The 22,169-nt window shown below is 45.2% G+C and overlaps 1 non-coding gene across 1 annotated transcript; it reads left to right on the top strand.

The window, feature by feature from the left end:
• The first annotated feature begins 16,145 nt into the window (after positions 1 to 16,145).
• Trnak-uuu (transfer RNA lysine (anticodon UUU)) lies at positions 16,146 to 16,218 on the top strand. Its single transcript has one exon. It is a non-coding gene; the product is annotated as a tRNA-Lys (tRNA).
• The last annotated feature ends 5,951 nt before the right edge of the window (positions 16,219 to 22,169 follow it).

Here is a 22,169-nt window from a genome sequence, read left to right as displayed (position 1 = left end):
AGTAGACGAGGACGCTGGGCCAAGTGTTGTGTCCAGTCGAGTTTCCGATGACGAGGACGCCGGGCCTAGTGTAGTATATTTTACATCGTTTACATCAAGAATTCACCAGCATTCTCTGTGTTTGTGTCGTGCTTCATTTTAATAACACAAAGTTAACACAAGGAAAACACAAAGTTAACCCAAACAGTACACCATGGTACACCAACGCCGAGGTGCGAGTGCCGCTTGCAGACACTTATAGTCTGGTACAACTTTAGAAGGCAGCGGCATTTGCCCCTCCAAGGCAGATGCACACGAGCCTCCACCAATGGGTGCGCACTCTAGACTGACGTCAGGAGCCAGACGGCTGGTGACCCTGCCGACGGAGAACATAGCAGCAAGTTGGGCTGAGTCGCGTCAGCGGGACTATTTCTTTAGTTGCGGAGGCAATCGGCTGCTGCGCTTCGGTCATCTGGGCGTGGCCTCTCCTGTCTTCTTAAGTTGTACCCGACTATTAGTCAAGAATTAGGGTCGTTTCTTAATTTTGCTTTTGTTATACGCATGCGCTGTGCACCGAGAAGCGGAGGAAAAGCATCTGGTATTTTGGTAAAGCTAGCGAAAAGGAAGGTGGTAAGATGGGAAACTTCGAAAGTCGAAGGGATGGTTAGTGCCAACAAGAAAGCGCGGGTGTATTTAAAACTCCAAGGGCCTGCCAGTAAACTATTAGGCATCTCAGTGCTCGTTCTGTGACTGCAGACAGCGCATGTGCGTGTGTAAATTAAGTAGCACGTGCTATGTCCTGTAACAGTGGCACCTTTCCCCGCTTGGTGTGCTGCACGGCACAAAACGGCTGTATTGTGGCAAAGCTAACTTTAAAGGCAAATGCTGCCAAGTGAATCAACAGCGTGCCTTCAGCATTTTTGCAGTCTTTTGTTTAATTTGGCCCGCCAGATTATTCGTCCAGTTTCGTCGGTCCCGTCAGGGTGGAATTAATGGAAGTCTTATGGGCCGAAATACCGACCCAACAGCCACACCAAATCCGGGAGGGTAGGCATGCAGACAAAAGTTGCCATGCATCCGACTGCAGTAGAATTGTACAAATGCTACTATCAGAGTAATTGTCATAGTAGCTACTATCAGGCAGATGGTAACACACACACAAAAAATGTTCCTTGAATGTGTTTCAGGTCGGTGACCTTTTTCCTGGAGGTTTGAAAGTAGTATATCCCAACAACGTGCTCTTGGCCTATATTGTGGAGAGCTGCATTTTGTTGGTATATACTATTAACAATTTTCAGTGCATTTTTTTACTTGATTAAAACTTGTGTCGCGTCTGCCTTAGTTTATTTAACAGCATCCTTGAAATGGCACTGGCTGGAAATGGTGCAAAAACAGATTTGAGCAGCTTTATTTTGTAGCAGTTCTTTTCATTTGCCATTCTTTTTGTTTTTTGTCATTGGCTTGCATGAGGCCACACCCTCCTGTTGCCAGGATCAGCTATTTGGCAAATGGATGAGAGATTATTAGAATTGGAGGAAAAGAATGATACAAAATGCAGCCAAATTCAGCAGTATGATGTGTTGTCAAATTCTGTGAATTTGATGTCAGTGTGAGATAAGGAATGGATTTGGCTTATCACACATTCAAGTTATACACCTTGCAGTGAATTCTCATTGCCCTATTCTACCTGTGCACTTAAGCAAGCACTGTACAAGTGAATTTGCATGGCCAATAGGTACTGTAAGGTCTGGTTGTCATTTTTATGCACAACGATCCATTCTGCGAGGTGAAGTGCCATCTGTACTTTAGCTACCATTGTTTGCTCTTCTTGAATACCGAAACTCTTTGTCGTCACCTTTGCCGTAATCCAGAAGCCCTATCAGTGGTATGCTAGAAACAAAATGTGTGCTAGCTTTATCATTCACGAGTATTTGCAGATTTCCTTACATAAACACTACCTAAAGCTGGCTGCAGTTTCAGTAGGTTTCAGCTGGCCTTTCCATGTCAAAACTGTCGCATGGTACTGGGAAACAGTGCTTCCAGGGGGGGAGGGGTTAATCAACCATACTACATCTTTCTGGACGACTGGATGGCTTTCATATAGGGCTACTCTATGAAACTCCCGGGGCTCTGTAAGCACACTAAATTAAGAAAAAGTTGAAGTTAACAACTGCTAAAAGAATGGAAGTCTTGGCTGTGTTTTAGGGCTAAAGATGAAAGTAAGTACTCTTTGTCCCTAATACTTATGTGTGATCGTATGAGTGGTACCAGGCCATTAGCACCTTTATTACCTAACAGTCACGTGCAGAAGGACCTGCTCGCCTGTCATAAGTGTGCACAGAAGTGGGAGGGAAAGAGGGGCATTGTCTGAGGGAGGTACAAATTTGCTTGACTGATTTTAATCATTCATGGGGTTTAATGTCCCAAAGCAACGATAGAGCTTAAGAAACAATTGTGGACTGCTTCCGATTAGCGATGAGCACCTGGTGCTCTTTAATGTGCACCCAAAGCTCATTACAAAAGCACTCTTGCATTCCTCTTGCATTGAAATGGTGCTGCTATAAGACACGTACAATTTACAGGAGTTAAAATATGGAATAGTTTACCATTAGAATTAAAACAATCAGAGGCACCTGCTGGTGAAATTCAACAGTATTTTCTTTCAATGCTATGATTACTTGCATTGTACCCCATCTTGTATCGTATGCCTGTTCAAATTGTTACTTTGTGACCAATTTACATATCATGCCAGATTACATTGCTTGTGTGATTCCATGCTCATTACTTATTCTTTTGTTAAACGTGAAAAAACGAAATGTTTCTAGAACACTTTGTTCGTATGTATATATGCATGCAAACCTCGAATTTAGTTATGTATGCTCTTTAATTGTGATGTACAGTTTTGGTTACACATAAGCCATGTGCTTACTGGAAAATTGCATATCTGCTGAAAGTGCCTGTATCTTATTCTGTGATATATATATTGACACTGGACCTGTTTTTAGCCTTTGTCTATGGGTCCAAACAATTTCTTGCATATTTTGTATGACCTAATGTATAAGTAAACAACTAAGCTTGGAACTTGAAACTCAATCCTTTGTGCTCAGCAGCAGGATGCTAAAGCCATGAAGCGACCACAGTGGGTCGGCATAGATTTGTCTTATAGCATCTGGTTTTCTGTACAACTCGGAAATGTCTATGAAAGACAGGTAATTCAGAAAAGTCTCATGTGGTGCATTGGCAGAGTTACAAAGATAATAGTGTAAGTTTTCTGTTCTTTCATTTCCTATGCAGTATTCTTGAAAGGCTCCACTTGAGATTCTCAGCTACTTTGCAACTGGCTAGTACGTAGCCACTATGAGCTCATGAAGGCACTGAAAGGCATAGATGGGGGATGCTGCTTGAAGGTTAGGCCACACCTTATGGGCACCACTGCATACACTTATGCCCCCAGTGACAGTGCAAGCCTTGTGAAAACATGAATATGCACACTTTGAGCATTCAATAGACAATTCGCAGAATAGCTCAGTGGGCTGCTCTGCAAAGTATTGCAAATGAAAACCCTCATCTATAGACTGCATTTCTGCCCCATGCACAGCCATCTACACAGGAAAGTGAACAGAATGGTGGTAAAGTGTCAAATGGTGGGAGTTTTTTCTATTCTGCCATCTTTTTCTGTTCCTTTTCTGGGCGCAAATATGAAACTATGATGTAGTTCCATTCACCACAGTCAGGTGAAGAGTTTGTTTGTTTGGTTGTTTGTTTGTCTGTTGTGTGCCCAAATCGCAGTCAGCCCCATGTTAAACTTAGTCTTCTTTCAGGGAAGAGGGGCCATCAGCATTCAGTTTTCCCAAGTCGCCTACCTCCAAAGGACTTACTAAGCCACTGCTTGGCTTCAGTGATCATGAGAACTAATGTATTCAGCAGGACATGATTGAATGGCAAGAGATTGTATGTTATTCCCATTCAAAACTTTCAACCAAGCACTACCCTCCAGGCATTATGTCCACTATCCACTGCCTCCAAAGCACTGCGTACATGTCTAAGTGTAATATGCTATGGCTCAACGAATGGTATGATTGTGGAGGCTCGTGCCTGTCCTGACGTGTACCACTTGCAAAAGCCTGTTGAGCCATTACAAATACTTTCCTTTGCTGACACTGATACATGTCAAGACTGCGATCAGCAGTAGTTGAACATGGTGTTTCTGGAGCCAACCTTCCGACAAGTCCCTTTTTCAAAACGGCTCCAGCAATACTCCTTGTTTAACTATCACCTCAATCCTCCATCTTCCTGTAAATTCTGTCTTGTTTGGATGTCCAGACTGCATGTTTTCATAAGCCATTTCTCATTATTAGTCAGTTATTCCACATTTGCCCAAATAAATTCTAAATGCATCAATATGGATATTCATAAGACCTGTTGTGCAATTTTCCGCACCTCGAATAATTAAGCAATTGTGGGTACCATCATAAGGTCCAAGGCTAGTCGCCAATCACTCACCCCTGCAACGTATGCCTTAACAGAACAAACTTACATTGATGGACGTGACACCAGCCATCCCTGTGGCAGCTTTTGTTGTTCCAGTCTTTCCAATCACCAGAGCTTTAAACTCAACCACAAGATATTAGCAGCTGCGGATAGTCCCATCATCTTTACAGCAGGAGCCATTGCAAATACTGCTTGTTTTCTGTGATGCAAAACTAGTATTACGGAGCTTGAAAAACCCCCAACCCCCTAAAAGCACATGACGGAGTTGAACATGGTGTTTCTAGAGCCAACCTTCCGACAAGTCCCTTTTTCAAAACGGCTCCAGCAATACTCCTTGTTTAACTATCACCTCAATCCTCCATCTTCCTGTAAATTCTGTCTTGTTTGGATGTCCAGACTGCATGTTTTCATAAGCCATTTCTCATTATTAGTCAGTTATTCCACATTTGCCCAAATAAATTCTAAATGCATCAATATGGATATTCATAAGACCTGTTGTGCAACTTTCCGCACCTCGAATAATTAAGCAATTGTGGGTACCATCATAAGGTCCAAGGCTAGTCGCCAATCACTCACCCCTGCAACGTATGCCTTAACAGAACAAACTTACATTGATGGACGTGACACCAGCCATCCCTGTGGCAGCTTTTGTTGTTCCAGTCTTTCCAATCACCAGAGCTTTAAACTCAACCACAAGATATTAGCAGCTGCGGATAGTCCCATCATCTTTACAGCAGGAGCCATTGCAAATACTGCTTGTTTTCTGTGATGCAAAACTAGTATTACGGAGCTTGAAAAACCCCCAACCCCCTAAAAGCACATGACGGCAAGGCAGAGCAGTAGACAAACAGAAAAAGAATGATAAAAATAAATATGTGACATGTAAGAACATACAAAAGGAATACCACACACACATGCACCTAATGAGTACATAAACTTAAAGGGATATGTGCTGTACTATCGCATTCAGTATGAGCTACAACGTGAAAGTGCATGGCAATGCAGTCGCATGTTGTAGCTCATACTGAGCGTGATAGTACATACTGATGGCAACAACATCAAGATAGGTTTACAACTAGTTTTAACACTTCAAAGAATGTGAGATGTCATCCAGAAAATATTATTACAAATACTACGAAAGAATTAGCTCATAAATGAAGTACAGAAATCGTTGAATAGTGCAATGCTGTCATGATGTGCATGACGTGACTGTAGCACAACGGTCAAACAATAGACTGACCAGAAGAGGAAGTGCACTGGAACAGGTGCCATGTGTGCTCAAGACAGACATAGCAGAAGCTTGGCAGAAAAAAAAAAGAAAGGCTAACAGTCTTGGCTGGACATATAATCCAGGGACCTTTTGTTGAGGAAGATTTAGGTCTTCCTATGACCCAGCAACCTGGTGCTGTCTACCAGCCTAGTCCTGTCGCTCCCGGTGGCTCAGGAATCCACCACTGGAGCTCAACCCAGCTTTATGTTCTGCCCTGGGCCAGGTGCTTTCAACCAATCCGTTGTACCTCGGTGGCCTGATGGGCTCGGGTGAGCAAGACCCATTCCCGAGTTCCTGAGTACTACCAGCTCCAGGCTTGCAACTAGCTTTGCTCTAGTGCCCTTGTTCTGCTAAGTCTGTGTGCCACAACAGAGTCCTGCCCTTAATGACGTCCTATAGCCACTGTTAGCTATGTGCAGAACCAACTGCAAGGCTGACAGGCTGACGCTTCATGTACTCGTGCCTTTAACTAAGCTGAGACCCCGAACTCTAATCTAACTATTTGCGTGATAATCATACTTATGTATTGTTTATGTCACGTCATAATAAAGATTGTGTTGTGTGTTTCCCTTGACTGATGTGTCATTTATTGTAATAATCCTGGGCCCAACATCCATCACAAATATCCATACCCAATGAATCACACTCATTCAATAATCGCGGCAAATTATTGGTGAGCAGCTGCAGACCATACATGGAGCAGCAAGTCGGAACCTTCCAGGTGTCCATCAGCCTTGTCTGATAGCTGAAAGTATATTTACTAAATTCCAATTTTAGTAATAACAAGAAGATTCTTTTGCCTAGCCCATAAAGAGCGTCTCGCCAGGTTTAGGCAAACTTGATGTGTGGACCACGTACTGATAGTCATGCCTGTAAACGGTCTAACTACTGTGTGGCATGACTGAAGTTTCAAGCAAAAGCCTGTGCAATCTTTCTCCTCTTGAGGGAGCGCCACTTCTTGCCAGAGAATCAGTCAAGCACATAAGACTTCTCAGTAAGATGCATTGCCTGCAATGTCACCGATTATGGCACGAGACTTTGGTAAATCATCCAATGCAGAACACGCGAAACTGCCACTGAAATTCTGCCACACAGCAAAAGAGGAAGACAACAATGCATATCTCGCACACTATGGGAATCAGTGAAAGCAAAGCTTTCTGTAGTATTTGCGTTAATTAATGGTAATTGGCGGTGATGTTGACAGCAAATGTTCAAGTTATTTAGTACTTGATGCAATACGGAAGTAGTGAAGTGATGTTCCGTCTGCGTGCACCACTTGTGTTTATCCACGTAGTACATAGAACACGAAACGAGGAGTGTTTGCTTGAGGCGTTGTGGGTCACTGTCCATAGTCTGCGAGAAGGTTATCATTGTCATTCCCCAACGGTTAGTTAGAACTTCGTTTGAAATTATGGTTTACGTGCCAAAACCACCATCTGATTATCAGGCGCACCATAGTGCGGGGACTGGGATTAATTTTGACCATCTAGGGTTCTGTAATGTTTACCTAAATCTAAAGTCATAAGTGTTTTTGCATTTGGCCGCGTCAAAATGAGGCCATTAAGGTCAGGATCGAACTCGCGACCTCGAGCGACGCCGTAGCCACAAAAATACTGCGTCGGGTACAGGAGTGTTGATTTGCTGGACGGCCACTTATGTAGTGCTGTCTTGATCAAGTGCGGTGCTTTACTGCAGTTTTGCGGCCTTGCGCCAGCCTTCTGTAAGACAAAATTGCAAGACGTTTATTTTTCATAAATAGCAGAAACGTACGTACCTGTGGGCAACTGTGTGGGCGCAGGTCAGCCAGACGCACAAGAAGGCATCCAGAGACACAAAGAGACGTCTTTATGACACGAAACGGCACATGGGACGAATACGGGAACACTATACAGATAAACTTGGGTAACTGTCACGCTCGAGCACTCACAATGCTAATCAGCAGTCCGGCCTCGTGGCGACGGCTCGGCGGACTTGGCTCTGATGGCGGTGGGTACGGGCGGCGGTTGGAGTTCAGGGTGGCACCTAGGACCTAGCCTGGTTCCAGAGCATTAGGTCTGGGTCGTAGCCCTAGCTCGGCAGCACAGTGCTGGGTTGAGAGCCAGGACGAAGCCCAGCACAGCAGTGGGGTGAAAACAAAACGACGCCCGGTTTGGAAAACAGGACCAGGGCTCTGGGACGTAGCCCGAGCCCGGCAGCACGGCAGTGGTCGTGCGAACCGGGACGAGGCCCAGCTCAGCAAGATTCACGATGGTGGCAGACGCCGGAGCGACGCCCGGTTTGGAGAACAGGACCAAGGCTCTGGGACGTAGCCCAAGTCCGGCAGCTGTCGTGCGAGCCGAGACGTGGCTCAGCTCAGCAGGACCCGCGACGATGGTAGAAGCCGGGGCGGCACCCGGTTTGCAGTACAGGACTGGGATGCCGGGATGTGGGCCGGCATTCGGTCCGCTCCATCTCGCTGCACTGCCCGTTCTGTCAGCCTGGCTGCGCACCGACCACGTGCACCAGCGACGCTCAATCCCGCGCTTTTTTCCCCCGCACGCCGAACATAAGCACAGAAAAGCCCGTGCATTTCACCTCTCGGCCCCGTACACCGAGTACTACTAACATCGAACTGCCGTCCTCCTACCACAGTACCCTTCCTTGCATTAACATTTATCCTTCACAACGGTTGCCATGTGTAGTAGTAGGCTTCCCTCTATGGAAAAGATCCCAAACGACACATGCTTTCTGATTTTGCATTGCCCCTTTCCTGTGCTGTGTAGACGAGCTGCCAGGAGCGAAGAGTGGTAAAGTTGTTCACTTGTTTCTCGATTGCATAGGTGACTGAATGGGTAATGCACCCGGTTCTACCCATTCTCTGCCTCCTCTCTCTAATCCCTTTCCGGACTGTTACACGTGAGCATAAAGGCAAGCAACTTCTGCAATGCTTTTTCTGGGAGATTGCATTGTGGTGACTCCGAGGAAGATACAGAAGACATTGTTGCCATGCTCCCTCACCCCCAAACGATGCATGCTTTTTGACATCGCCTATCTCTTTTCCACAGTCGGTACGTACCGTACGCTGCCGACCACCTCCCGCAGCAGCATGCAAGACAGCGACAGCAGCAGCAGTAGAAAAGTCAAAGGAAGAAGCAAAGAAAGTTTCGCTTTGAAGGAAGACGGTGCTCATTATGTGAACGCGATGCAGTCCCTTGGTTCTGGTATTGGAGAAGGCGGGGAAAGAATGTAGCTTACAGGATGCTAGTCGAGGCAAAGGGAGAGAGTGTCAATGTTGGCAGTAAAGCTTTCCTAGAGGCAACATGGCAACTCATTTCTGTTATCTCCGCTAATAATGAACCAGTTTGAAAAAAAAATGCTGTAAAGCGTTCCCTGGATGATGCTGCACACTTCCAGTGTATAACCAAAACTTCTGATGGGACCAGCTGGGGGCCCTTTAGAGAACATGTTTGCGCTAGCCTATACCGATACAGATCATTAATATACTAGTACATTGTATTTCTGAACAAGTGTGATGTAGGCTTACCAAAAGCAAAGGTTTGCAATTACCCCCCCCCCCCCCAGAAATGTTTTTTTACCTTTTAAAAACTGTAGCACATATTCTGGCGTGTTCATGCTCTATACTGAATTACAATAACTTAAAGGGACAAAATGGTGGCAGAACCCATCTCACGATGACTGCCGATGGTAATGCATTAGCACTGAATCAATATATTGAAAGTGGCACATACCCAGTGCCTTTGTAATGCAGCCTGTAGATGCATCGGGCTGCTGTCCTTGAGGAATCCTCGTGACATGGCTCCGATTCTGCTCAGCATCGAATAAATTTAAGAGATATTTTCATCATTGTAAAGCGGCACATTGCCAGTGGCACATACCTAGTTACCCATGTTGGCGTCAAAGATGTTCATTGAAGAGCAGCACTCATCTACTGGCACATACCCAGTGCTTCAAGTTGGCATCAGGGTACCGACACTCGCCTTGCCCTGATGATGACGACAAGTGGCTGCGCGAGAAAGAGCAATCGCGCGACGAAGAGCGCTGGCGTCAAGTAGATAGAGCGGCGATCTGGTCTGACAGTTTGCAGATCTCCTCGCGGAATTCATCACGCAAGCTGTGCAGGGAGGACGAAGGTTGCACAGTGGATGCATCGGAACGTTCCATGAGTGAAACTGCAGGACCTGATGCGTCCATGACGGAGTCGGCAAGTTGGGCTAGCTGGGACACAGGCAAACTGCTAGCGGTCACCAGCACCATGCGGACAAAGGTGGGCTAACGTAGGAACAGTTCTCGAAGCAAATCTTGATCAAAGGCGGTTGCCTTGTCTCCACGGAGCTGTTGAAAGTGACGCAGGAGCTGGGACGGCTTGCGAACCCCGAGCTCTTCAGTTTGGAGAAGCTGCTGCAGCCATCGCTGTTCCGACATTGCCATGTGTTTGACGAGTTCTCTCGTCTAAGGATGTCAAAAGGGTTGATGTCGCTGGGGGTTGAAGGATCAGGTCACGAAGCTCGGTGGCAATCTCGGGCGGCAGCGAGGATACAAGATGGTTGAATTTTTGAATCTGCGATGTGACTCGTGCTATGTTGAACTGGCTGCTTACTTGAGCGATCCAGAGTTGCGGGTACGCTGGCCAGTTCTGGGGTAACCTCAGCGAGTGCGGCCACGTCGCGCTGTGATGCAGGGGTTGTTCAATCGCTATCATCTGTGGTGGTGGCTCCGCGCTAATCAATGGAAACGTTGCGGTTGTCATCAGTCATGTCTTCTGTCCGTGGTCACCAATCTTGTGGCATGAAAATTCAGGGATGACGAGCCACAATAAACAGTAGTAAATTTTTACTGAACAGAAGGCTCTAGCTAACGTGCATTCCTCTCGGCGGCAAGAATCTCCCTCCAGCCTCACACGGGCCGCTCGTGACATCAGCCACATGCCCACTTCACTTTTTAGGCAATGGCCTGTCCCTAGCCAGCCGCCATTCTCCTGATCCTCTTCGATGTCGAGGCTGCTGCAGGTTCATTGGAGACCAGCACAGACCAAGCGGCACATACCAAGTACTCCAAGTCATCGGCATCAAAGAGTTTCTTCAAACCTACCCAAGACCTACCCAGTCTTGCGTTTACAGTGACCCGTGTCGGTGTGAAAGAGGTTCCTTAAAGAGTGGCGCATATGTACACATTGCCACATGCCCGGTGACCCAAGTTTGTCTGATACTTTGTTTCAAACCCTGTTACCTCAGCCCAGCAGCCTGATGCAGTACCCATTCGACCACTGACTACCCACTGACCCACGTAGGCGGGGAAAATGGTTAGATACAAGCATACAGAGATACAATCAAACAACCCGCCGTGGTTGCTACAAAAAAACATAAATAGATAGCCCCCAAAAGTGTGTGAAGCACCCAAAGAGTGCGAACACATTAAAAGGATATTTTTATGCTCATAATGTGACAGATTTTCGGAGCAAATAGTGATATCTGTTTAAAACTCCAGTAACATGGCCTAATACTTGCAATATGTGATTCATGTAATATGTAATTCACAGCAAGAACCTCAACATATTTAACACCTTAATTTTTGACAGCTGAAAGGTAATATTGTACAGGAAGTTGCCTGCGTTTAGCTCTCAACTTCTTTGGTGTTGTGTTAATGTTTTCCTTTTTTTTTTTAATTTGTCCACAAATTCCTTCATAACCTTATTAGCCTCTGAAAAAGCCTCATTAGTAACGAGGAGGCTACAGAAATGCTGTTATTACCAGCATATGTTGCAAATTTAGGAACAGGAGAAAGAAACTCATTTATGTATCGTGCAGGAACAGGGAACACTCAGATATGCGGCTCTCGCTTTGCTGGTGCCCTAACGGCAAGTGCCTGTGGAAGCAATGTCAATGCATTGCATAGGCGTGTAGAAATTTGCCGAAACTACCAACCACAAGTTATCTGCTGCAACTCTAGGTGATTGTACACTTGCCGGATGGAAAAATCTAAATGTACTCTGCACTCATGTGTTCTGTTTGACATGTTGACTGCACTGTAAATGTTGAAAAGAGATGAATACTCCCTTGCAGAACCAGGGATAGAAAATTTAGAGTCATATCTAATTCACAAGTTTAATGCACTTCAACCAACAGGGATAAATGTTTCAAAGGGAACTCTTGAATCAATTCACTGTACTAATCACACAATTATACCCAGTAGCCCTTATTTTTTTTCCAGCCGTGTGTATCACACTTATCAACGTTGGAGAAAAAAAAAAGTAACCGATTACAATTACAGTTACTCCATTCTAAAATGTAATTGATTACAGCTACCAATTACTGTCCCACAAAAGTTACTGGATTACTGTTATGTTACTTTCCTACAAACTTTTGCATAGATGCAATAAACAGACCGAGCTGGCTTGGCCTTTTCAGTGCATCCTCTGCAGCCCTTCATACATTGCTTATCCTGCACTAACAATTGCTTTTAAAAAATTTCAGTGGTCATCGCCCCTTGTTTTTGTTATGAAAACATCAGCAACGACACTGAAAACTTGCTCATGCAGGAAAAAGAGGTTAGCTGGATGTATGCGCTGGGGGGTAGGGTGGTGTTCTAACGTATATGGAAATTGTGCACAGTATTGTGGTTATTTAGCACTGGGTTCTCTATGAAGCACGGCACTTCATTGTTGCTGGGACTTTGAGAAGACGCTCCCAGTTGGGCCAATGAAAACCTGAAAGAACGCCATCCGTATGCGATTTCCTGGCATTATTCTCTGAAGTGGCCTTCGCTGTCAAGCCATACCAGCACCTGTTCAATTCATTGGTCAACACCTGGTGGAGCATACTGAGCCCTCAAGTTCGCTTGTCTGAACATGCACATTCACGAGGCTGCTGCGTGGCATGATTTCAAGTGTGCTACTGTAGTTTTCCCCAAATTCAAATTCGCATAGCTACAACACTTGTTGTATCTGTATCAACGCATCTGTAAATCATTTCCTGGCTCTCACTGTTATCTCCACTCCTTGACAGAGTCCAAAACCAGTACTCGCATTGTTCGCCTTTACTCTCATAACTTCCAAGTTCCCTTTCTCCCTCCCCATGTCATTACCAGTCTGTCTACTGCCTCTTTCTTGACGTAACCTGCACAAAACTATGCCCCAGCCTATTCTCTTCCTCCTCCCCCATTGAGGGTGGGTGAGAGTGAGCATACATAAAAGCACTACTAAGGAAAGCAGTTGCTGCGCTGATGAAGACAAGTCCCTGTGTCGAAACGTTGGTTTTAAGTGACATTCCTTGTTCGACTACTTATCACTCTACTCATGCGACTTCAAAGGGTCATTAAACCTAATGTGACAAGATTCCTCGTACGCCAAAGCGGGACGAGGGGGGTTGGAGATATAAACGAGTTTCAAAATTTATTAAAAGTTTTGTTTGTGTGAAGAGAAACTCATTCAAGCTCTTCTGTAAGCTTGCACTTGCGTTTCGGCATTATTTCACATGCTTCCAACACCACATGCATGACAAGCAAGACAGCATGGTCAGTGCAGTTTGGGCTTGGTTATGGCTCATTAGCCAATGCATTGAGAAGTTCATTGTAGTTGGATCAAGAAAACGTATGAGCTGAAGTGGTCATGTGTTATAGGAGGGGTGTGATCTTATAAGACTTTGGAAAGAAGTGTTCGCTTGCCCTCGCGAGATTGATAAGAAACGTGCACTCGTCAGCAAAAGCTCCCTTCCGACCAATCACGCGAGGGCAAGCGGACAGTTTGCTTTCCGTATCGTTACAATATGCTGGTGCTGCTCCCTTGCTTCCAGCACTGTTTCGCTTCGCTGGCTACCTCTCGAGTCCTTCTGAAAGTGGCGCCACCACATCCAAGAATGTGAACAGCCTATTCGGCACCACAGGACAGGCCACAGATGGGCAGGCATTTCTGGACGATTCAGGGTCTGTAGAGGCCAAAGCGGGACAGAACACCGTCCTACACGTAAGCAGTGGCACCATGACGATAAATCTGCAATGTGTCCCGCCTAAATTAGGGACGTCCAGCCACCTTAACTAAACCACTTTTGAGCTAGAAAACTTATGTAATGGCTCCTGTACCCTGGTGAACAATGAACATACATCCAAAGTAATTTTTCTAAATGATTCTGTACTACCAATGCTACAGGCATTTAATGAATGACTACGAGGCCGCTGAAGTTTCTTGCTCGTCGTTGCTACCCTCTTCACAGTCTCTCTCTCCTCCTCACTGTGTACTTCTATATACATACTCTGTTTTACCAACATGGTGCAGTGCAGCAGAAGACTCAATAAGCTACATGTCAGATCAGCTAACCAAAAAATAAAAACAGAAGGTGAAGAGGTCCTTATTGTCCATCTTTGATAGCCTTAGCCACCACGCCTACTCAAAGAAAAGTTTTAGGGGAGAATCAGTGGTGCGTAATGAATGAGCCCCTCTCATCCCTTGTCCTTTGACCAATCAACAGCTTTTATCCTGGTGCCATCACGCACACGGCCCTGCTGGTGTCACAGCATGTGAAGAAGGTACCGCAAAAGCCCGAAGAGGAGCACAGGATTATTTTTTGAATTTGTGGCTTCCTTGAAAAGTGTAACCCTGCCATGTTCAGCAGAGATTATTTTCACAGCATTCTGTACACAATATGCAAGTTTGTTCAAAATGTCAAAGGTGGTTTAGAAATTGAATTAGACACTGCAGTCCAATAACATTGTTCAATCATTTCTGCAATGAAGTGGGCTGCATGAAAAGCACATCGTCAATCTTGTACACTTAGGTAGGAAATCAAGGGGGAATGTCAAGTAGAACAACATTTGATAATACCTGGTTTAAATGCAAGATACCCTTCTCTATCCAGAGAAGCAGGATTGGGTCTAAAGGGGGCCGAGAGGGTGAAGTCGACACTCCAATATTTTTTCCTGTCCTCCGTCCATCGCCCCCCTTTTTCCACCTTGTAGTGCCACGTGATAAGTCGCCCTCGTGCACCCCCTATGAAAATGAAGATCTATGGTCTGCTCACCTCCCCACCAGAAATATCTTTGCGTTGCCCCTGCAGAGAAGCCACGAAAGTCTTCCAGACGGATTTGGATGTTGAGTCAGAGATAACGGGGATCTGTCCATGTCGAGCCATTTGCTTTTGACACTCAGTGGTACCGCTGCACCTTGGCCATGGGGACAACTGTAACTGTGAACAGTGCACTGTGATAAGGACAATTGGCGATGTACTTTGTGTCTGCCTTATTCTTGAAAAGAGAGACAAGTCTCTCTAGTGCAGATTGCCAGCTGGCCATTTTTCTGGAAAACTAATTCTCTCTAAGAGGGCAGCATTCTGCGCTTGTCAGGCATTGAATGCCACTGGATTTTCTATGAAAGTGACAATAATGTACCCGAGTTTCCCATATACATGTGCATAAGGACTAGTGACATGTGCAAGCAAAGAACTAGTGAAATTTGAACAGTTCTAGCATGGATTGAGAAGACATCTATATAGCAGGGAAAAAAATGTCACCATGAAGAGCGTCAAATAAGGGGTTGGTATTCTTGTACATGTTCAAATACAGTCAAGGGTAGTCGAAGTACAATTTCAGCGGCACGCTGCAAGCGTTTGTCGTCCACTCTGATAGGGGCGAAAGTGCGAATCAGAGTGCCATGTTGGGGTTCTTACCACGTTTTTGAGTGGCGTTACTGGGTTTTGTTTGAGCCAGCCGTAGAGCGATTCCGGTTCGTTCTTTTTGGACGTCCTGTGCTACTCGGATGTTCTGTACCCAGACTATGGCACTTGAAAACCAAATTCACGAGCGGTTTGATCCTTCGTACGGGCCCAAAGACCAGAGTACATCGACAGGAACCGTTTCACCAACTGCACCCGTAGATGACGTGAACGTAACGTGAACGGCGACGGCACACTGCGTTAGTCCCGTTTAGTTCTAATAACCTGACAACCTCGCAACAGTCATCTGCATGTCGATCTCGCCCTTGTTCACTAGTGAAATGGCGCAACCCACAGTGACGGGAAAGATATCACGCACAATTCGTCGTTTCGAATGTCTTCGTGACTGCAATGACCACAGCGGAGAGGGCTGTAAACTTTGCGATGTTCCTCCTCGTGATGTTCCTGGTTCTAGCGTTTGAAAAGCTTGCACGCGTCTACGAGTAGTTTCCGTTGTGTCGGCGCACTCCACGGTTGCAATTGCAACTTGTCTCTCAGAGTCGGCAAAGAGAAAACAAGGAAACACTTCTCGTAGTGTAACTAAAACAGTCTAAGAATCATCCTCGTTCTCACGCGGCTAATTTTTAGGATCAGACATTCGCCACCTATAGTATATGAGAGATATGCAAAATTTACGCGAAAATAAATGTACATTCAAAGGTTACTGATGTAGTTTAACAAGGGCTATTGAGAGACCATTTCCGAGCGCCCGGATAGCTCAGTCGGTAGAGCGTTAGGCTTTTAACCTAACGGTCCGGGGTTCGAGCCCCCGTTCGGGCGCATTTTTTTGTTTCGTTTTTTTCATTTTTTTTTTTTTTAACAGTGATTCAGCTTTGCGTACCTAATGTGCACTTCCGGCCGATACCAAGAGACGGCGTTAGATTCATAAGTTGATAAAGTCGAACGTGGGCACGAGATCTTCGATCGTACGTTTTCACCCGCTAAAACACATTTTCACTTGCTCTTTCGCAAGTGAAAATGAAGCATGAATTACACCGCGTCATTTGAAAATTCTACATATTCCAGTTTTTTTCTTCTTTCTTTTATTATTATGATTTGTGTGTGTGTGTGTGTCTTCCGCATCAAAACGTTCACGGTGGGCTCGGAACTGCCGCTAGGACGCTTCGAATTAAAGTAAGCTTGTCATTTTTTTTTTTCTTTTTTCTTTTTCATGCGTTTTAGCAATACTTACGCACGCAATGTACTTGCTCAGACAGGTCGCTAATTCTCTATTTCCTATCATGTTTGTGTATGTGCGTGCCCGAAATGCATGCTCGCTTTTATTTTGCAGCGAAGCTGTTAATGCGCTCAAAAAACGTTATATGGCAATTTTCGCGGTATTAATGAACAAAGCTAAATATATCACGAAGCCTATATTAAATAAATGTATGGTCTGTTAAGGGCAATAGGAAGGCAAATTTTCAAATGTCTGTGATAAGTAGGGGTTCAATGAACTTTTTTAAGCCCTCCTTTTCTTAGAAGCGGTGCAAAGCTTTTCCCTCTTCCGTATATAGAAGGACCATAATTAAATGACAGATTTCACATTCTGAGTGAACTACGGCTACTCTATAGGTGACGTGTACAGAAAGTTTGAAGTGTCTAGTTTAGTTATGCGTTTTGAAAATAATTACTGAATACTGGTGTTTTCAGATTTTTTCTACTTTATACACACCATGTAGTTGCTACATGTTCCCCGGTCTCCTTGGTGAACTATATGTACGGCACGGTGTTTCGTTGGAGTAAGAGAAGCACGTCCTGCGTGACTAACGAAAATGCTTTTATCTCTGTAGCATAATCACAGCCTTTGTAGAAAGTTACTTATCGAAGCGTTTCAGAGTGTCATACCGCTACATCTCCCAAATTCCTACCATTACTGTACAAGTTACCAACTTCAGATCCAGCGAAAATGGTAGGAATGTTAAGTTTAATGGTGACATTTTTCGCATTCATGGATTAAATAGCGTTGCAAAGAATTACTGATCCCTTGTTCTTGCTTATTTTCATGTGTCATACGAGGTTCGTAGTCCGTTTCTCAGGTGTTCTCGGAGAACTAGACGCGGAACCTTGCTTAAATTTCGTGAAAACAAGGGGCATGTTATGGCTAATTTGTACGCATAGTTCGAAATATATTAGTTTCACGAGCGGCGCAAAATTTAGCCTTCTGCCATGATACAACTACATATTCGGCCAAGATCAAACTTGACAAAAATGGGCGGACCTCTTATGCCAAATCTATGTGCGAAGTGAAATGCGTGTGAATCAAATACAGATTTTGCAAATATATATTTTAGGCAAGTGTTCGCAAGCGTCGCGTTGCCGTTATCAGCTACGTTTCCCAATGCCCCGAGATAACTCTGAATTACACCTACTTTATGTTCAGAAGAAACGGGGGAAATCTTTATAGTGCAATTGCTCGCGAACTTTTTACGTTACTGGCTTAATTGGAGCGTAGCAAATAATTCTTGAACCCTCCTTTTTATGTCTATATATTTTCATGCGATATATACAACGTTCGCCCGGTGTCGTCGCCGAACCAAACGAGGCACCTTGTCTCCGTTTGCAAAAACTAAGGGTCAGGTGACAGGTGATGTGTAGGAAAAGTTCAAACTTTGTGGGTTTATTGCGGCTTTTGCAATAAATCACTCATGCAAGCGCTGCGAAGCCTTATTATTATGTTTTACGGGCGGCGTGACATTTAGCCCACTGTCCTGATATAACTAAAAACGCCACGAAGATTACATTTAGCAGGTACCTGGGGAAAGCTATATATGGCAAATTAGTGTGAGAAATAAAATACTAAATGCAATTTTGTGCAAAACATTTCTTACACATGTACTCGAAAGTGTTATGTTATTTTTTTACAATATGTTTCCAAGTGTCTGAGGGAGCTCTATGCTACACAAAGTTAACATTTGTTAAAATTAACTGCATGGTATGGGTCATGTGTACGCAAAATCTATAGTGTTTCAGTTGGCTGTGTCCTGTGTAATAAACTGCGCAATAAAATGCTTGAGAGCATAGATTGACTTTTACGAGCGACGCAATATTTTGAAAGTATCCGTGACATAACTACTAACGCCACCAAGATCAAATGTTTACAACCGCTATGGAAAATTTGCTTGCGAAGGCTATGGCAAATATTTGTGCGAATTGAAATGCGTGTGAAACAAAAATACTGAATTTGCGAAAAACTTAGTCGTGTTCTAAAGTGCCGTACTGGCGTTATCAGCTGTGCTTCCCAGTAAACCGAGATAACTATTTTACGCCAAGTTTATGTCTATTAGAAGCAGGGGCATGTTCAGCGCAATGTGTGACAAAACTGACTTTTATGACCAGATATGCTTGGGCATGTTGTTAATCCATAGTAAGAACTTTTTTTAGCGCACAAAGAACAACGCATGATTGAAAGGAACGGCGCTGTGTCCACGTACGTCGTTCCTTTCAGTTTTGTGTTCTTCTTTGTGCGCTAAAAAAAGTTGTTACTATATGGATTAGAAGCGTTGCAAATAATTACTGAACTCTCCCTTCCCTCACTTATTTTCCCGTTATATATTCTAGGGTCTCCTCGATCATCTACAAAAAAACGCATTGTTTATATTTGTTTAACATTGGAGGCAGGCTATAGGTAATCTGTAAACAAAGTTCCAAATCCGCGGACAAATTACAGGCCGTAGTAGAAAATTACGTATTCAGGTTATACATAGTGTTATAACTGTGTTTTAGGAAAAACGCAGAAATTAACTTGCGGCTCTGGCGGAACTTTAAACTCCAACAAGATCATATCTGGTGAAAATGTGCATGCGGTAATATTATGAACAATATTCTTGCAAAGTAATATATGTGTGCATAAATTACTGCAGTTGTAAAATTTATTTGCTAAGTGCCCAAATGCGTTATATGCTTCTGGAAGGTTTCTATAGGGGCAACATTTAGAAGTGTGTGATTTAATTGGAGGCAACTGAAATTTGGTTGCAACTGCACGAAAAAAAAAAAAAAAAAAACAGCTTCGCTGGGGAAATTGGGTGGCGATTCTGCAAGGTCACGCAAGTGCAGTTTTTCTTTTCTTTTTCTATGAATGGTAACTTAGCACTCTGGGGAGACAAGCGTGCAGGGGTCCTCTCCGGGCTGTTGTATGGACAATCATGTCGGAGGCGGTGCTCGAAGGGTAATCGAGAGGCTCGCAATGCCTTGTCGCCTGACTTCCGGATCACTAGGATCGCCAATCTACGTAACGCAATCAGCCATGACGAGCGAGAACCAGAAAAGCTCGTCCTGAGTCCCCTCCACTAATCCTCTTAACGCATGACCGCGGATTAATGGAAGGATCGCAGATGGATTTGCGAACGAGCATTTCTAGTTAGCCGACGCGACCCGTGCTCTTCGCTGCAGTGCACAAGTTGGACAGATCGTCTGAGCGATATCTAGGCGATGTCTGAGCGATATCTGGGCCTAAGGACAAGCGATGACTATTTATTTATTTTACAGATCAGATACTGCTGTCTTCTTTCAAGACATAGCAGGAGCAGGTACAGAACTGAAAAAGTATATCGAAGAAATAGCAACAACAGCAACACTTGTGCAGAAGTAGGGCTATGTCGGGCAAATATATCAAAGTATAGGTTATGAAATATCAACCACAAGGTTCTTCTTCTTTCTGGGGTTTTACGTGCCAAAACCAGTTCTGATTATGAGGCACGCCGTAGTGGAGGGCTCCGGAATAATTTCGACCACCTGGGGTTCTTTAACGTGCACTACAACGCAAGCACACGGGCGTTTTTGCATTTCGCCTCCATCGAAATGCGGCCGCCGGGGCCGGGATTCGGTCCCGCGACCTCGGGCTCAGCAGCGCAACGCCTTAGCTGAATGAGCCACCCCGGCGGGTCAACCACAAGGTTAAATAACTGAGACAAGAATACAGCACCAAAGCAGGAACATAGCAATGCTCACACACACACACACACACACACACACATATATATATATATATATATATATATATATATATATATATATATATATATAGCCAGGCAACTCTTTAACAAATGGTCCGTTTCATAATTTGTGCACTTGGAAGCAATGTAGAACGACCGACAAACCGTATCGCCTACGCCGAAACGTGTATGCAGCCGGGCTCCTCCATCGCACACGCGGCGCCCTAAAGCGGCGCCGCCTCGAAGTGCGCGTGCGCGGCGCGGGATCGATTCCACAGAGCAGCGGAGAAATTTTAAAGGATATTTTCTGTCATTGACATACGCAGTGGAGCATACCCAGTTACTCATGTTCGAATCAAAGAGGTTCATTGAAGAGCGCCGCATACCCGGAGCCGCATACCTATATTGGTTTGGAACCCTGTTCTCTCGGCACAGCATTAGATCATTAGAACATGAACCCTGTTCACTCAGCACAGCATTAGATCATGAACTACCATGTGACCCAAGTCGGTAGGAAAACGGTTAGAGACCAGTCAGTCAGTAGGACCAACAGACCGACCGACCGACCGACCAACAACGTAAAGTGCGTCAGGTACCCTAATCATACTAATCGCATAAAAAATTGGGAGCATGATGGTGTGATGCCAAACTTTTAATAATGACTAGACACGAAAAGTAACCCTTAAATAAACACTTCAAGAAATATCACGGCAAAAGAAAACACCCAGAGCACACTCATGGTATTAAAAGCACACAAGTCCGCGCTGTGGTCGTGTGTGAGGGTGCTTAATAGTTCGCAGAGGATGGGAGGCGGCGAAACAACGAAAGACGTGGCATTCGTCTCACCAAAGGCCGGTGTTATGGGACCGTTGGACAGGCTACCAGAGCGCGGCAGCTCTGGCTTGGAGAGAGAAGGCAGGTGGCGGCGGCGGCGTCCTGGCCAGGCAGCTGGGCGTGGAACTCGGGCCCGTAGCCCGACTGGTCACGTTCTGCCTACGGGCGCAGAAGCTCGCCGGCCTCAGGCAGCAGTTCCCGATCGAGTAGAATGGCTACGCCCAGGAACGGGTTTGCAGGAGATCCCGAACGGGTGACGTCCTGGAGGCTCGTGTCCGGAACCCGACAGGCCGTCTTCAACTCCCCGTCCGGTGGCCAACCTTCTCCTGGCGTCGCTTCCTGGAACTCTCCCTTTTTCGGCCAGCGCGCCTCGCTTTTCTGACACTCTGGCCGATTAGTCTTATGCTGATTGGCCGCTTGAAGCTCCGTGGTTTCTTCTGATTGGATGCCTTTTTCTTTTGTTTTTTCTTCTTGCGCCGCGTGTTCACGTGCCGGACGGTCTTCGACGTTGTCGTCTTTCAACCAGCACGGAATTCGCCTCCGCGCGCGCACTCCTTGTCGTCTGCTTCTTGTTTATCTTCATTCACCGTACCGTGTCGCGCACTTCACAAACCACAGATGGCTCACGAGCGGTCATAGTTCAATATATCCTCATATATAGTGGTGGTTGGCTGGTGGACTCTGTTCAACAAAGTACCCCTTTTAAAGGATGCTGATATGAAATTTCCGACTTTTCAGTTTAATGAGTGGGCATTCTTAGGATACTTCACACACTTTCCGGTGGCTATGTTTCTATCTAATCGTTTTGCCACCTACTTGGGTCCCTGGATAGTATGTGGTCGAATGGGGGTAGCGCATCGGGCTGCCGTGCGGAGGAAACAGGGTTCGAGACTAACCATCGGACCAACTTGAGTCACTGAGTATATGTGGCAATGTGTACATACGTATCGGTCTTCAACGAACCTC

The sequence above is a fragment of the Dermacentor silvarum genome, chromosome 2, assembly GCF_013339745.2.
Source record: "Dermacentor silvarum isolate Dsil-2018 chromosome 2, BIME_Dsil_1.4, whole genome shotgun sequence".
NCBI lineage: Eukaryota > Metazoa > Arthropoda > Arachnida > Ixodida > Ixodidae > Dermacentor > Dermacentor silvarum.
Note: the sequence above shows the minus strand (reverse complement) of the source record. Positions and strands in the feature narration are given on the sequence as shown.